Here is an 18,590-nt window from a genome sequence, read left to right on the forward strand (position 1 = left end):
TATATGATATAAATAAGGCACTGCATTCTCAAAACTGAATTGTCCTCCCAGGCTCTGGGCTATTCTGCCCCCTGAACAGTGATGAGCCACAAATGTGTTTAATATTTGCCTTTTTCCTCTCCACCTTGCTCTGTTCTGTCTATTTAGACTGGAAAGTGGAGGATTCTCTTTTGTCCTGTATATATGAGATTCTTATCTCACTTCAAGGTCTGAGACACATAACAGAATAAAGGATGCTAAATAAATGTATATAAATCAATTGTGACCTTTGTCATCTGCTTCTCCCCACCCCCAGCCCCTCATGTTGCTTTATTTATTTATTTTGCTACTAACTGTTTTGCTTAGAGATCTCAGAGTAGCTCCACTGACTCCTTTATTGGCTCACTTAATCCCTAGTATCACTTCTCTGCAGCTTTCTTCTCTCTATTTTAAGTCAGGGAACAGAGGTGAAGTGGGGGAGGGAGAGGAAAATCATACAGACAAACTTCTATAATGTTATGTTTTTACTGCTTGGGATGTATGATTCATGCATTTCCACATTTTGTCCTTTTATTTTTTTTCCTAGAGAGACTTGTCTTAATGATCATAAACCACTGCAGTTAGGGAGGGAGCCTTGCCAACTCTCAGCATTCCCAGCCAAATCTCTCTTCGATTGTTTAGATTTCTTTTCAACTGTATAAAGTTCTGAGGTAGGGTGGAGGGAGGAAAACGGGGCCCCAGCATCCAGGTTTCTACAGCAGTCTGTGGGAAGTTTTTTGGGTTTTGTTTTTGCTTTTTAGGTGAAATTGCCTTTCCCAAAAGTTTACCCTCACACCGTCTATCATTGGACTAGTTTTATGGCACAGGAGAGTAAAACAGTTTTCTTCTAAACTTCTAAGACACTTTCTGTCTCAACAAATTAAGCTTTGGTCCAAAGGAAATAAGTTATGTGACAGCTGTTTTTGGAGGCCCTCCAGCTTTCTTGCTATTCCCCCCCAAAAAAAGATGTTGAAAACAATCCTATGATTTCCCTAAATCTCTCACTTTAGGATTTAACTTTCTTATCACAAAAGAAACTGAAACATGAATCTTCAAATATGCGAGGCTGTCCTCGGTTATCCAGACTCTAGATTTAATGAGACATAATAATATTCACTGTCATTCTAAAAAGCCTAACTTGATGTGATACATAAACAAAAAATACTTATAGGTGCCACTTTTCAGAATGGATACACATGGTCACCACCTTCCGCTTGCCCTTTAATGCCAAATTACCCTTATGCCTGGATCAAATAGTCAATACAAAGCTGCTGGACTCAATAAGAACAGAATGTCATCTATTTCCCTCTAAGTCCACAGTTTTCTGAAAAATCTTTCCTTCTAAATATGCCTTAGGAATTGTCATGAACACTCCACATTACCTGAAGTTTTGATTTGTGTCCTCCCTTAGAAGGCCAGGGAGACCTTAGAGAGAAACAAAAAATCAAGCACCCTTTCTCTCAAGCCTTCTTTTATCTTACTGCACTCGATTTCCAATGGGGCATATGCTTTTGTTTTTCTCAGGAAATGTAGGCTATCTTCACTAAGTTTTATTCCTCCTGCTCTCCTGAAGATGTATTTTGCATTAAGATCATTCTAATTTTTCTCTGTGGATTTCTTGTTTAATATTTCCTGTAGAGTATTCCTTGTGAAAATGTCACCTGTTTTCGAATTTCTCCCTCTCTTCTGAGACAGTCATGCTCATCAAAACCCATTTTCCTTCTTTTGTTGGTCTGTGGGCTCCCAATCTGAGGGGAGCCAGACTTGCTGTTTATCTGAATATGCACTATATGATTCTTTGACCTAATTGCACTTGGGTCTTGCCAGGTGCATTCCCCTACTTACCACTCCAGCCAGCCCTTTTATTATAATTCCTCTGGTGTACCAGATGTTCCCAGTATTGCGTTCTCCCTGGGTGAATTTTAAGGCAGAGCTCTCCTTCCTCCCAGGCTCGGCCGCAGCTGTGAACTGATAGAGCTGCCTCTCCCCACTGCTGTGAGCTTTAATCATGTTCTAAAGTTTCATTATAAGAATGATCCATTCTGGAAGATACTTCACACTCCCCAAGCCCCAGGCAAGTCCTAATAGCTTTTTTATGGTTTTTTTATTATTTTTTTAACTTTCCTCCCTTTTTTTTTCCTTTCTCTTTGATGGTGTTCTGCACGTGCTTGAGCAAATACAAGGCTCCAAGTTCTGCATCTCCCAAGGCTGCTGCAGTTTTTAGCTCCAAACCACTGTTCCAGGACCCATTCTCCTTTTCATGGCTGACAGCTGGTCTTTTTCAGGAGTCACTGGCATGTAGTCAGGGAACTCTGATCATATGCCTTGTAAGATTCTTAGTGGCTGACATAATTTGCAAAACACCAACTTTCCATGACGGCTTTTTTTGGACTTTCCTGCTCCACAGATATTTGGCTGCCAGGTATAATTCTCCATCATTAAAATATAACTTTTGGCTCCCTCATCACAAGAGTGGGTGTGTGAGGATGTAGATAGACAGTGTAAAAGAAAATTATTTGAAATTTTCCCTATGATTTCTGCGCAGATCATCCCCTTGAGATCTCAAATAGCTCATTTATGCTGTGAGAATGGCTAGCATCTTTAATGATTGCATGTTAGCTAATGAAAATGCAGTGATGAGAACTGTAACTAACCCTATCACTGAAATTAGTGTCCATAATAATTAGTTTACATTTACAGGAATACATTAGGAAGTGCAACTGCTACTACATTTGCCTCAGAAGACAGAAGAAAACCGTAATTCCTACTTTATATGGTATGTCTCTTGAGAATTTACTGGCAAAAGATACCAGTAGATAGTTATCTCCTAGATGTCATGATTTCATCCAAATAACCTTGTATTAGGACAAAAGTTAAAGTCTCTGTCCTTTCACAGGTTTAATCTGAAGCCTTTTACTAAGAAAACAAAGGCCATTTAGCATAGGCAGTGAAGGGTCATTATTTCAAAGATGTCCTAAATTTAGCCCTTGCTGTTGTGATGACTCATCCAGTCGTATTGCACTGCAGGAAGCAATGAAAAAGCATCAGAATAATGCAAAGTAATTCCCTGCTCCTGTAATATCTCTCTGGCTACATGTTTTTCCGGCTCCCTCCAGCCAGACTTATGTTCTTATTATTGTTTATTTGCACCAAAGTATCCTGGAATGCCCACTCCAATACCAGTAGATAGACAACAACCAGATGGCCTTAGTTCTTCCCTGATTAATCTTCATGGTCTAAGCATGCAATGGGAGACCAGTCAGTCTACAAAACACAAGGGGGTACACAAAAGGTAGCAAATGGTTTGTGCCCACTATGTACGGCTTAGAGTTTAATAAAGAAATGTCAGCTTATGTTATGGTGGAACCTGTTCCCCAAATTAGTACTGACCAGAGTGGTGGCATCCATACTGTTCCACAAAGTGTCATGTGGGCCTCAAAAACTCTCCAGCTATGTTCATGCACAATTGGGCAAACTCTCATCCCAGTGTGTAAAAATGCATGGCATAACCACAACCAATCTTGTTAGTCTGGTCAATACCATCTTAGGGTTATCTTTGTTGTGGGAGGATAAGAAATCAAACTTTGAGTGGCCACATTTATTTCAGCAATTGGCCTATTTCTTCCTGATTTTGCCAGTAGATAAATTACTTTCGGTCAAAAGCATGGAATTAATTATATAAAATGATTGTTTTGATTTTTTTTTTCTTACTGGAATAAAAATCAGAAAATTCTTAAAATTTTCCAAATGATTGCATTAGGACTGACAAGGAGAAGAAAACCATCAGGACATAGCTGCCTCACGATGTAATAAGGTCGGTCCAGAACCTGCTGGTACCATTCAAGAGTCACTTGAATGAGAAGCTGAGGCTCCCACTCTCACATTCTTTGGCTGGGGAATGTTTTCCATCGAATCTTAGTTATCTGACTTAATTGTCAGAAAAGGACTACAAAGTTGGTGAAGGGTTTGGAGAGGAAACCATATGAGGAACAGCTAAATTCACTTGGTTTGTTTAGCATGGAGAAGAAGAGACTTAGAGGAGACCTCATCACAGTTACAGCTTCCTCACAAGGGGATGAGGAGGGGCCGGTGCTGAACTCTTCTCTTTGGTGACTAATGACAGAACCCCAGGGAATGGCAAGAAAGTGTGCCAGAAGATGTTTACATTGGACATTAGGAAAAGTTTCTTCACCCAGAGGGTGCTGGACACTGGAACAGGCTCCCCAGGGAGGTTTCACAGCCCCAAACCTGACAGTGTTCAAGAAGAAACTGTACAAAGTCCTCAGACATATGGTGTGACCTGTGGGGTTGTCCTGTGCAGGGACAGGAGTTGGACTCCATGATCCTTGTGGGTCCCTTCCAACTCAGGACATTCCATGATTTTTGACTCAGTAACCAAAGCTATCTATGCAGACAGTGACTAAGCCAGAAGACCTTTTAGGTGGCTTTATTCCTGTGCAATAAAACACAAGAATGTTCAGTATAAATTTTTTTTTTAGCAGCAATCTGTAGAGGAAGAAAAATCAGGCATAAAATGTTCTTCAGAAGAACTACAATTGTAATTATAACAAGTGCAAGAACAATTGTTCTTGAGGATATAAAATTGAGTACAATTTAAAAAAAAATTTAAAAAGGGAAGGAAAAGGAAAAGGAAAAGGAGAAGGAGAAGGAGAAGGGGAAGGAGAAGGAGAAGGAGAAGGAGAAGGAGAAGGAGAAGGAGAAGGAGAAGGAGAAGGAGAAGGAGAAGGAGAAGGAGAAGGAGAAGGAGAAGGAAAAGGAGAAGGAAAAGGAGAAGGAAAAGGAGAACGAAAAGGAAAAGGAAAAGGAAAAGGAAAAGGAAAAGGAAAAGGAAAAGGAAAAGGAAAAGGAAAAGGAAAAGGAAAAGGAAAAGGAAAAGGAAAAGGAAAAGGAAAAGGAAAAGGAAGAGGAAGAGGAAAAGGAAAAGGAAGAGGAAAAGGAAGAGGAAAAGGAAGAGGAAAAGGAAAAGGAAAAGGAAAAGGAAAAGGAAAAGGAAAAAAGAAAAAGAAAAAGAAAAAGAAAAAGAAAAAGAAAAAGAAAAAGAAAAAGAAAAAGAAAAAGAAAAAGAAAGAGAAAAAGAAAGAGAAAGAGAAAAAGAAAAAGAAAAAGAAAAAGAAAAAGAAAAAGAAAAAGAAAAAGAAAAAGAAAAAGAAAGAGAAAGAGAAAGAGAAAAAGGAAAAGAAAAAGAAAAAGAAAGAGAAAAAGAAAGAGAAAAAGAACAAGAAAGAGAAAGAGAACAAGAAAGAGAAAGAGAAAGAGAAAAAGGAAAAGAAAAAGGAAAAGAAAAAGAAAAAGAAAAAGAAAAAGAAAAAGAAAAAGAAAAAGAAAAAGAAAAAGAAAAAGAAAAAGAAAAAGAAAAAGAAAAAGAAAAAGAAAAAGAAAAAGAAAAAGAAAAAGAAAAAGAAAAAGAAAAAGAAAAAGAAAAAGAAAAAGAAAAAGAGAAGAAAAAATATACATTTTTATTGTTGTTTTAGGCAGCTTTAGCCACATCTGAGAAAAGACTATCCACTGTTAAAGCTCTAGTATATTCTAGTGCAACTGCCTACTAATAACATTTCCTGAGCAAGACAGATTTGGTTTAATTAAAATTACTTGTTTCTGCCAAATACATAAAATCATAGGATATTTTAGGTTAGAAAGAACATCAAGGGGCCTCTAGTCCAACCATCTGCTCAAAGCAGGGTCAACATTTCATTCAGCCCAGTTCATCAGTTTGGACCTTAAAACCTTCAAGGATAAAGAATGTACAGACTCTCTGGGGAATCTTTTTCTATGCTTCACTGTCCTTCTACTGAGAAACATTTTATTTTTATCAAGTCAGAACCTTCCCTGTTCTAGTTTATGGTCATTGCCTGACAGTTAGTCACCATGCATCTCCATAAAGACTCTGTCTCCATCTTGATAAATTCTTCCACGGTTTTTGAATGAGTAGTTCAGTGTGGAAAGTGACAAAATTCTGCATAAAGAATTTAATAGTTTCAAAGCAAAATGTTTTGCTACTTTTGTCTCAAAATGGTGTATCATCGCCAAACAAATGAAAAAGAAAATGAAATTGTACACATTGCGTCATGTGAATAATTTAATTTAGAAAAAAAAGAGACTATTTTGTTTGGCTCTTTTTCTATCAGTCACTAGATTGAAAAAGTATGTATTCACAAAGCTCTAGGTTTATGGTAATTTAGGAACTGCTAGTGGAAAGTTTGTAGGAGTTACTTTTTGTTAGCTAAATAGAATAATACAACTTTCAATCTACAACTATGAAGAGCTGTAATTTGGAAAATACAGCATGTGATAGAAAGGGATTATGGTACTATTCCATTCAGATACTGACTCCACTATTTCTGTAAGCCTTATCCTTTTAATGTGGATTTAATCACTTTAGGCACTACAAGGAACTAGTCAGTTTTGTTTTGTTTTGTTTTCTTTTCTTCTTTCAAATTGAAGAATGCACAGTGTTTCCATAACTGAACTTCTTAATTATTGAACAAGCGACAAAGTCCTTTCCTGCTTCAGACTGCAAAGTGTTTTCATTTTATGTGTTTAGTGACAGAATGTATAGACTTTAAGTCTGGATGTAGGGATGGAAGGTAAATTCCAATATACTTTGAAGTTCGTTATAGTAGCGTTGCAGTGGTTCCTCCATCTGCAGCACTGCAAAACTGTGCTTCTCTTTCCTTACACTCTTCCAGGATAAGGGGCTATACATTTTTCCTACCAATATCTGTTTGCATCATAAAATGATCCATGGACTACTTCTTTCTCAGAGCTAAAATTCTCCAGCTGAGAAAAACTGATGAAAAAGGATGCCTTGGCTAGTTCCTTGGCATACTAATAGCACAGGGACTACAGTAGCCATTGACTACAGAAAATGACAAAGCAAATTACATTGTCTGGACTTCCAAGAAGTTATTGGAAAGAGGACAAAACTTTGGCGCGCTTTTGGTGTTTAGCTCAGGGCTGATACTGGTGAGATCTGCAATCATCAAAGTGGATGAAGTGAAATGCCTAAGTTGCCCAAACTCAGAGGAGCAGTAGATGCTGAACAAAATAACCTTCAGTTTGGATTCACTCACACAGTCCTATGGAAGGAAAACACCTTAGTTTCCAAAATGGTGTGATGTCATGAGCAGGCAGATGTTTGGCTTGAAAATAACACACACTTTTGATTCAGAACAGTGTTCCCGGTGTTACCTTTTGTCCAGTTCCTACGACAACTGTTGGAGGCTGATGCTGATTTATCTGACCCAAAAAAAAGACCTTGGATACATCAAAGAAAGATCAGTTTGGAGATACTCTGAGAGGTACCCTGATTTTACAATTTTCCTTATAATTTGCTACCACTCAGTGTGAAAGTCAGGGGACTAATAACAAGAGACCTTTTACGTGGCTCAGTTTGGCCATTATGATTTTGCTTTCTCTTTGCTGGCTCCTGTCTCAAAAGTGCCCCAAATTCTTGTTTGAAATGAATTTTACAGTGCGTGACTTTGCACTGTTGATCTATAGCCTGGAAACAGGGATGCATTTGATAACTTATATTAGTAGGTCACAATCTTGGGCTGCAAAATCAGTAGCAGAAAGTTGATTTCTATGCAATGTGCAAGCTCTGAAGCGCTAGGTGGGTATTATTTGGGTAGTACAGAAAATAGGGTATTTTCCAACCACAGAAAGTGACCAATACTTCACCTCCTCAGTCCCCACCCAGTTGACAACACTGTTGTCCTGGCCAGGTTTGTGTTTCCACTGGCACTGCTTCAGCAAGTACAAGTCTCACAGAATCACAGAATGTCAGGGATTGGAAGGAACCTTGAAAGATCATCCAGTCCAATCCCCCCGCCAGAGCAGGAACACCCAGATGAGGATACACAGGAAGGTGTCCAGGCAGGTCTTGAATGCCTCCAGAGTAGGAGACTCCACAACCTCCCTGGGCAGCCTGGTTCAGGCTCTGGCACCCTCAATGAGAAGTTTCTTCTCAAATTTAAGTGGAACCTTTTGTGTTCCAGTTTGTACCCATTACTCCTTGTCCTACCATTGGTTGTTACCGAGAAGAGCCTGGCTCCATCCTCGTGACACTCACCCTTTATATATCTGTAAACATTAATGAGGTCACCTCTCAGTCTCCTCCAAGCTAAAGAGACCCAACTCCCTCAGCCTTTCCTCATATGGGAGATGCTCCACTCCCTTCATCATTTTTGTTGCCCTACGCTGGACTCTCTCCAGCAGTTCCCTGTCCTTCTGGAACTGAGGGGCCCAGAACTGGACACGATATTCCAGGTGTGGTCTAACCAGGGCAGAGTAGAGGGGAAGGAGAACCTCTAAGTCTGACAGGACCATCTCCACAGCTGCTCTGCAGGACCAGGGCTTCCTTCTGCCTGCTACCTGCAGCATGTGAAATGGCTAAGGAACCCCAGATAAGGAAGCATTTTGATTGTTGCTGTGAAGTACAAAGGAATGTTAGAATTTTTTCCCCGTGTTTGGGTAAAAGGGGAAAATTCAACTCAAATGCTTTTGACCCCTGCAAGATTTTTAGTGACTCAGCTCAGAAAGGCAGATTTTTCTGCCACCTTCAGTCAACTCTCTAAGTCCTCTCTAGACTTGAGAGTATTCAGAAGCTGGTTTACCATAGTGAAGAGACCTGTAGTGTCCTTTTGCCCTCTGATCACCATTTTGTGGGACAAGTACCCTGTGTGCCATGAAATCTACTTACATTTCTTGTCCTAAATCCATTACCACACCAAATTCCAACCCAGAAAAAATCATTCACATCCTCCCTCTACAGAAAAGGATTTTGGTTGCAGAGAGATAAACAAATGAAACAGACAGATGCCAATCCTTCACTAGATCTGAATTCTTCACTTTAGGTAAATACAGACTTCATTGAATGGCAGATGGTCAGTGGCAGCGGGTCCTCAGATGGCGTCAGTCTTGGTCAAGTGAGGATAATAAATGCATCGGACACTGATATGAACAGTAGAATTAGCAGAGGGAGGTGGAGGAAGGATGTGTGAATGTCAGGACCACTGCTGGAGTGGCTTGGCAGACATAGCCTTGGTTCCTGGATTTTTTCTGAGACTCCTCTCCATGACCTCCTCATGAAGTAAGGCATTCACCTCCTTGACTTTTATCACTACATTATCATTATTTAATCAGTTAGGCGTTTCCTATATGCAATGAAGAGACAAGAAGGTCTAGAGGACAATCTACCTTATATATAAATGTAGTTGATCAGCTCATGGAGATATCTTCACTCCATTGATTACAGAGGAAAATTCAGTGATTGCTCAGACAGGTCAACTCAGTTTTAGGTGGATGAAATTAAGACCGACAGTTATTCTTACCCTCCTCCTTTAGTTTCCCTGTTACTCAGATGAGAATAGCACAGAGGAGAAATCAGACAATAAGCACTAAAAGATGAAGATAGATATGTATGTAAGGGCTTGTTGATGTGGAAAAGACCTACCATCCTTCTCCAGTGCCTGACTATGGAGCAGGATACAACATAAGCATTGTTATTCACACTTGTTCTTGAGGCTAAGTGTACTGCTTAGTCTCTCTTGTTTAAACGTTGCAGCCACAAAATGAGCTAATAAATTTCTGGCTGACAAGCCTGACAGAGCAATAAGTAAAAACAGGAAAGCATCTATTACATATTACCCTGCATTTATCAACTCTCCCTTCAAAAGGGGAAATAACACAAGGCAAATTGTGGGAAGTTTTTTTTTATCTGCTAGAAAAATATGCCCTGTGTCCCAGTCAAAAAACAAGCTGCTGTGAGGTAACCACATTATTTAAAGACACAGGTCAAACAGGAAGAGGCAAACCAAACAAGCATGGCTTGAAAATTTCCCACAAGTGAACTCTGACAGTCAGAGCACAGTGATAGACTTGCTGACAGAGCCTGGGCTGCAGGCAAGCCGTAGGCTTTTCCAGGGCCAGAAGGTTGGGAAGGGGAATGAAAGGGAGTCTCTGTTTCGAATATTTGTCTGTGTCTATATATTACTACCATTCTTAAAGCCAAATCATTACTTCGGCAACTGAGATTTCATCCCAGCCTCCAAGGTGCAGTCACTTCTAAACATCAAGGTGTGTCTGAGGTACCAGCAGTTATCAATGCAAGAAACCATGGACAGATTTTCTTGGTGTGGGCACACACATTTAAGCCACACTCCTTTGCAGCACTCCAGTCCATGCATAACTCTAAGTAGGCAGGAATATAAAACTGAAGACCACTTAGGACTACTGCTTTGATCACTGTGACCATGAAATCTGGTTAAATGGGCTATGTGGAAAACCTGTTGGCTGGAGCCATCAAACCAAGTAACGTGAACCCTGCCCTCTGAGAAATTTAGTCTTGGAAAAGGTGCCTGTGTAGCTAACCTGCTATTGTGATGGCACCACTTTTCACTCCACAATCTGTTTGCAGGGTGAATACAGAGCTCATATTTGAAATCACAGTCCTTTTTTTGCAATGCTTAGAGTTATTTTTTTTCCTTTCCAAAACCCAGTTCTCAGAATAGAAACATAAATAAGTATGACTGAAGCTGACAAGCACTAGCACTTCGGATTTTTGTTTGCTTTCTCTTACACAAAGACACCACTTTGCAAATTCCAAAGATTTGCAAACGTTTCCTGATGAATCATCCCTAACCAAAAGAATACAATTTTTCAAAGTGTTTTCTATAGCAGCATAGTTGCCAGTTCACTTGTTAGATATTTTCCTACATGCACAAGATTTTTCAAAGGATATATTCTAGCACATCATATTTAAAGTGAATTAAAACAATAGTTTATTAAATTTGTAGGCTTTCAGGTCAGAAAGGGCTACTATAATAATGAAGATTAACCCGTGACATGAACTTATCTACCCATATAACATTATGAAGAGATTGCTGAGTTAGATGAGAAAAACTCTTCCCACCTGTGAAAAGGAAAAAAAAAATGAAATTAGTAACTTGTCAGTATAGTATAACTCATATGAAAGAAGCAATCTTAAATTTAGAGAATAAAATTATAGGACATGAATTAATTATTTGCAAATAACTTTATTTCAATAATTCAGACTAAAATAAATTCCCAACCAAATGTCAAATTTCAGGCCAAATTCCGTTTTGTATTCCCATTTTACTTCCAATCTGATATCATCATAATTTCGGTATCCAGTTTACTGTGCCTTTTTTTTTGTCTGCTAGACTACCATAACATTTATGGACTAACAAAAAACAAAACAAAACAAAAACACAAATAAACAAAAAACCAAAACAAACAAAAACCAAACAAACAAACAATTAAAAAAAAATAGTCTTTTCAAATTATTTCAAAGAACACAGTCCCTCACAGTACACATCCGAGTTCTGTAAAACAATTAATATAAACCAAAGACACAAACAGGTGTGCCTGATTACTAAATTCTATTTTGAAAAAGACACTGAAAATCTGAGTTTATTTTAGAACTGATTTTGCTAACAAATGATTTTATAAGTGTATTCATTTCTAGGGAGCATTCCCTGTGCTTTGCTTCTAAACAGAACTAAAGCCATGCAACAAAGAGCAAAAGATCATCGACCTCCTGACATAAATTACTTAGCTGACAATTCTCTTAGTGTATGTTTTCACATTTGTCTGGCTGCTCTGACAAGATGAATTGTCTTGTAGAACCAAATTAATACACAGGGAGGCTTTGCCACTAAAGAAATACGAGCTGGTTTCTTTTATTATGACTGCCAAGAGATCTACATTTGCAGTACAAACAGCTACAGTGTCCTCTGAGCTAATATTCTTGTGGCACATGGCTAACTCTTAGTAACCTGGATCCTGAAACTGGGGCAAGGCATTTATTTAAATCTGCAGGGAAGAAACTACTTTAAATCCAGGTGCTTAATGGTAGAACCATGTGTAAACAGGAATGCACCACATACATTCATCCTGCTATTGAAGCAACACATTAAAAGGAAAGGAATGAGGAAAGAAAGTCATAAGAAACCTCAAGAATTTTCATCTTACTAAAAATTCAAATGTTGTGGATGATGTTACATATGACAAGAATTTTACCTTTGAATCCAAGTGGACGCTAAAACACTTCTCAGGGGAGAAGCTGAACTCAGATCCTGATGCTAAGAAGCCAGAATAAAACAAACAATCTACCTCCACTCTGACCCTGGCTCAGAAGGGATGTAAACACATGCTACACTCTCCCTGGGTGCACTCAGTGCCTTTGCTGCATGCTTTCCTGCCAGCTCCTGCAGAGAAACACACAGGCAGAAAGTCAGAAACCGCAAAATAACATGCCTGGAGCAGAGCTGGCTTCCCTGCAATCAGATGGGAAGAAGGTAGGTTAATTAATAGTCAAGAGCTATAAGAAAACAAGATGCATCAGTTAGACCCAAATAAAAAATATGTTGGAATTCTGATTAATCCCAGCCTGTGAGACTTGCCAAATTTTTCAGCAGCAGTGGAAAAGCACATAAGCATTTGTACAGTTGTTAATGTTGTTTGAATCCAAGTCTCAGTGATTCAGCTGGTATGAGCTGCTTTAGCGAGTGGATATCATAGATTCAGAAACTTTGGAGAAAAAATGCTGGGACAGATTTGATAACAACAGATTAGCTTAAATAATGACTCTGCTGACTCTGATTAGAGGTGAAGCTGTGTCCAGACAGAGTAAATCTCTACTTTCTTTTTCACTAGTTTCATTGCTTCCTTCTCCTTCTGAGGGAGGAAAAACAAGACAAAAATATTTTTTTCATGGTATTTTTGTACTTCTGTTTCCTGTTGTGGCCAGAACCTAGAAGTTAAGAAACTTGTGACTGAAACAATTGAAGTAGCACTGGAAAATTCAAACAGGAAGCAAGATGTAATTTTTTAAACAGTGAGGGCAATTCATCACTGGAACAGCTTTGCCAATGGTTATGGTGGATTTACCATCATACAAGTCTTTAAATCTAGCCTGTCTTTCCTTCGAAGTGTGATTGCTCTACTTTAAGGTATTGGTTTTAACACAGGAAACACTGTGTAAAATATTCTGGTTTAACTACATTGTTGCAATGATCATCCTTGTTCTTAATGCTGTGAAAATCTTTACAAGATGACTTTTAGGACACATTCTTTTGTAAACTGGAGTGAATGTCTGGAATGTAGAGAAGAAAGGTGGGTATGCCGCAGAATTACAGTGTCTTCACTACCAGGGCATGCCAGTGACATGACAACCACCAGGATTCAAGTCTTTTCCTCAGGTACAGGTAGGGCCTGAAAAGAGTTCAGCTACTAAATGAGCATCCTTACCTGTGTTCAACCTACTGGATTTATGGACACCTTTGTCCAGTTGCCCAGGCTGACACTCTGACTTCAGGAGAGAGTTGTATTAGGAAATGCTGAATAAAAATAGACTTTGCTTTCAGATCCAGAGTCAGGTGCCTGGCTGTTTACCTGTCCTTAAGGTCAGTGTTAACTCCTCTCCAGGGCATTAGCTGGGGTTAGTTTAGGCCGCTGTTCGCTGGTGGCCACAACTGCTTTCATAGGCATCCCTTTTATCAGTACCTGATAGCAGGGTCATGAGCTTCCAAGTCATGGTTGGATGTCTTACAGGGCACAGAACCTTGGATGAATGTTGTTGTTTTCAACTTCTATGTGAATAATCACTGGAACTATAGTTTTGTAGCCAATTATTTCAATAGCTGTTAGGTGTCTAGACACCTTTCACACTCTGTGACTTAAAAGCCAGAGAATTGTATCTTCTGGCTTACAAAATATTGACTTATATCTGGTGATAATCTAATCTCTTTGGATTAAAAGGAATTAATTTGAGGTAAATATCTGCAAATTCATATAGGGTTTGCATGAACTGAAAATCTATAGCTAGTTTATTGTGAATCAAAAATATGTTTGGGCAGAAAGCCTCCCTAGGTCTTAAAGGCAGTTCCAGTAAAGAAACGCACACCTACATAAAAGCACCCACACACACATACAACACACACACATACAAAGTAATAGAGGAAGCAAAAACTTTCAGTTTCACTCGAAACAGCAATGCCTGTTTCTATTCTCAGGAGAAAAAAAAAAAAAAAAAAGAGAAAAAAAAAAGTTTTGTGCTTCTTCATGGAAACATCTGGGTGAAAGAGAACAGGAGTTGTAAACAGAAGCCGAAAGAACAACTCATATCACATGGTTTTGATGTGAATGTTTTTGACAGATTTATCCTACTTGCAGTTCTGGAGGAGAAGGGTTTTATGTATGCCAAGTTAAAAAAAAAAATAGATAAAAAAGCAGTAAGAGACCTTTCTTTTTAGAAAGAGGCGTCCTCACTTAAAGATTCTAAATTGAGTTTCTGAGCATAGCAAATTAGCTGTAAATGCAATTTTATGGTTGTTCTAGGGATAAAATGTGGGTGGAGCAGGCTGTAAGAAGAGAGAAAATAGGCAAATTGACAAATAAAGACACAGACTAGTTGTAACAGCAGCTGAAGAGCCCTAAAGTAAAAGTTTCCTCTCATCTTGCTCACCTTGTATAAAGACAAAACATTTATTTTCTACCAAGACTTTATTTGTGGCTGAATAGTTTTTTTCTACCAGGTTTGAAGCCAAACATTTTTGTGAATACCCAGACCAAAAATATGAGCCAAATGCACACAGAAGTTCAAAGTTTTCTGACAGTATTTGCATAAAAAAATATATAGTATCTATTTCAGTGGTATCTAAACAGCAACCTAAGAGCAGAAATCAAAATATAGTAGTGACACATGAGGAAAGAGCTGTTTTCATACTTACTATGGTGAATAAATCAGTGGACAGCATTGTAAACTAGTGTTGTCCACCTGTCTATAATCCAGGTTTCAAAATCCATGGTATTCTTCATAGCTTTACAGCTAGCTTGAGCAAAAGACACAGTCTTCACCTTTACCATGAAATTTAAAAAGTATATAAGATGTAAACCCACTTAACTGGTAACCCTCTTTTGGCTCAGCTTTGGACCACAACAATGAACTCTTTCTAAGACAATTCTGCAAGATGGAGATCTACCTGTAAGCAGAAATATGGATGTGAACCAGTCACTTCCACACAGTCCCTGGGCCAGAAATTGGTCCTTGACTTCTTTTGTTTGGGAGCATAGACATTTCAATAACTCACTCGGGTATGAATAGCTCTCAGCATCTTTATTAAATACGTTTTCTTGCATGCTTTCTGTTTAGAACTGCCTTTTCATTGCTAAGAAAAAAAATGAATTATTATAAAAGATCTCCAAAGAAGCTGAAGGTTAGCATGATAAAAAGTCTTAGTAAGAGCACTCACTAAAAGGAAACACGGTAGAATGACACAGAGAACTTAGTGGAGGGGTATAATAGCTAGTGTCAGAGATGGAAATGAGGAGAGAGGGATACATAAAAGGAGACAGCAGAAAAAAGTCAAACCTCTGACTCCAGAAACTATTTAGGAATGTGTTTTTCTTGGGAATGTAATAAGACCAGCATTTCATGAGGCATGTCTATATATTTTCCATCTGGGTACTATTCTACAAAGAGTGAGATTTATTATAATTTCATTTCATTAAACTCCATTTACTTCATTACTACAGTATCCAGTGAAGAACTACACTTTTCTCCTGATCAAAGGAGAAACGTTTTTTTTTTTTTTCTTTCAAGCTGTTCGGTGGAAAATAGTTCCCTTTTTCTTTTCCTTTGCCTTCCTCATTTTTTTCTTCTTCTTAAAAATGGAAAAAAAAAATGCATTTTAAAACTGAAGGGTTTGTTTTCCTTTTTTAAAAAACAAATCATTTAGAGAAGTGGTGTTTCAACAAAATCCATGACAATAGGTTCTACTTTACAAAAAATTACATTTGGGATCTGGGAGCTTTTCGTCAGATTCCTGTATGCCACCTCAGATGTCTGCAGTGTAGGTGTTTGCATCCAGGTTTATTGCCCCAGAGATGTAGTCCATGCAGCCAATGGAGCTTGCAGTGTTTTCCACATGATCAGAGCTAGATATATATTTCATGAGACTAATAATGACTCCATTGACTGTACTGGCAAAGTTTCTTCCAAATAGTGGAGCAACCTAGGAGAGCCACGTCCAAATGTAAATACTTACAGGTGATTTAGGTATCTGAGGCTAATGCAGGTGAGTCAAACCACTTCTTTTCTCAGGCTTCCCTCATGAATCAAGGAGTGTGAAAGATATCTGGAGTGCCAGAATTTGAATCATACTCCAGAGACACTTGTCTCTTTTTATTGTTCATATGGAGGTCTGCTGGTGACTACTCTCTGGCCTTTGGAGCTACCCTTTGATGACAAGAACAATATCATTTCTTCCAGAAGGTATTTCTGGGAGGAAATCTGCAGTACGTTTAGAGGAGAACTGGGACCATATTTTTTTATCTGAAAACTGCGGAGCAGGGGCCTTGATTCACTTTATTTAAATGTATTAGACATAGTCATTCTGGATGTCAGCAGACTGAAACATATTTCTGAAAGGTAACTCAGGTCACAGGGCTTCTGCATGGTGAATGTATTTGGGGGCCTAAGGAAAGGTATACACCAGAGAAAAAAGTGTCTGAAACACTCCTTGAATCCCAACTTCATGTGTGCCATGTGCAGAACAGGGCTGTGTAGCATGTCATTGGAGCAAAGCACTCTGTAGAAAATCATTTTTAACAGCCAGAAAGGTGAAACAAAACCCTTGGACAACTCTATCTTACTCTGTAACAAATAACAAAACAGCAAGGGTGCATGTTTCTAGTTTCTGACTTTCAGTATGATGGTGCCTCTTTGTATCTGGGATGTAATCCAGAGAAAACAGAAGGAAAAAATTACTCTATTGCACTTACAAAAAGGTGTCTTAGGAATATTAATCATTAAATAAACAGCAGCAAGCATTGGATTTTACTAGAGAAGGGAAAGCAGTCCCACCTGTAGCTATTTAGTTCACAAGTTAGCATTTTCTCTGTGGAAAATGTTGCAAAGTATGTGTGTGCACGTGTGGATACACGTGTGCACATATGGACATATGTGTGTGTATTAAAATATATTTTTAAATTAATAAAATAATCTATATAAATGCATACTGAACACATAATGATAATAAGTAATGTCTGGTATTATTGTAAGATTACTGGATTATATTGTTATATAATATTAACACTATAATAATGTATCTCATATTAATATAATAAAAATGTTTTAACTATAAATGCCTATTTTAAAGCAAAGCATGCATTACCAAAAGAAAATAGACCAGTAATGCCAGACACAATTTAAAATGCTAAAAACCAGAAGATTCAGTCTCCTCATTATACTTGGGGTCTTATGACCTGGTTACGTGCAAGTGAGTGAAAATTCAAGTCTCTTGACATTTTTTTTGCAAAAGAAATCAAAGCTGGAGGCTAGTGTTCTCTTCTCCCAAGTAGCAAGTGATCAGACAAAAGGAAATGGGCTCAATTTGAGCCAAGGGAGGATTAGGTTGGGTGTTAGGAAAAAAATTCTTCATGGAAAGCGTTGTCAGGCATTGGAACAGGCTGCCCAGGAAAATGGAAGAGTCACCATCCCTGGAAAGGTTTAAAAGGCTTTTAGATGAGGTTCTTAGGGACGTGATTTAGTGTTAGAGTTAGCTTATGTTTGGACTCGATTATTCTAAGGGTCTCTTCCAACTGAAATGATTCTATGATTCCATGAAAGCTGTGTTTTCCAGTGAAAAAAATATAGAATAAATGAAAATTTAAATTTATAAACTATCAATAGGTGGCAGAACTGAAATTTGCAGTTTTCTATTCCATCTCATAACATGACACAGATTCATTTCTGCAGGCTGTCCCTTCATGTGTCAGCTGAATTTCCATATTGCTATGGCCACAATGTCTGAGCTCAGGGTGACACCTCTGCTCTATCTTGCAAATTTCCTTAGCTGTCAGCACAAAAGAGCAAACAAAGAAGAGAGGAGAGGGAGAGGGAGAGGGAGAGAGAGAGGGAGAGGGAGAGGGAGAGGAGAAGGAGAGGAGAGGGAGAGGGAGAGGGAGGGAGAGGGAGAGGGAGAGGGAGAGGAGAGGGAGAGGGAGAGGGAGAGGGAGAGAGAGAGGAGAGGGAGAGGAGAGGGAGAGGGAGGGGCGGAGAGGAGAGGAGAGGAGAGGAGAGGAGGGGAGGGGAGGGAGGGGAGGGGAGGGGAGGGGAGGGGAGGGGAGGGAGGGGAGGGGAGGGGAGGGGAGGGGAGGGGAGGGGAGGGAGGGGAGGGGAGGGGAGGGGAGGGAGGGGAGAGGAGGGGAGGGGAGGGGAGAGGAGGGGAGAGGAGGGGAGAGGAGGGGAGAGGAGGGAGAGGAGGGGAGAGAGAAGAGAAGAGAAGAGAAGAGAAGAGAAGAGAAGAGAAGAGAAGAGAAGAGAAGAGAAGAGAAGAGAAGAGAAGAGAAGAGAAGAGAAGAGAAGAGAAGAGAAGAGAAGAGAAGAGAAGAGAAGAGAAGAAGAGAAGAGGAGAGGAGAGGAGAGGAGAGGAGAGGAGAGGAGAGGAGAGGAGAGGAGAGGAGAGGAGAGAGAGGAGAGGAGAGGAGAGGAGAGAGAGAGAGGAGAGGAGGAGAGGAGAGGAGAG

This window comes from Streptopelia decaocto (assembly GCF_964273445.1).
Source record: "Streptopelia decaocto genome assembly, chromosome: Z".
Taxonomy (NCBI): Eukaryota; Metazoa; Chordata; class Aves; order Columbiformes; family Columbidae; genus Streptopelia; species Streptopelia decaocto.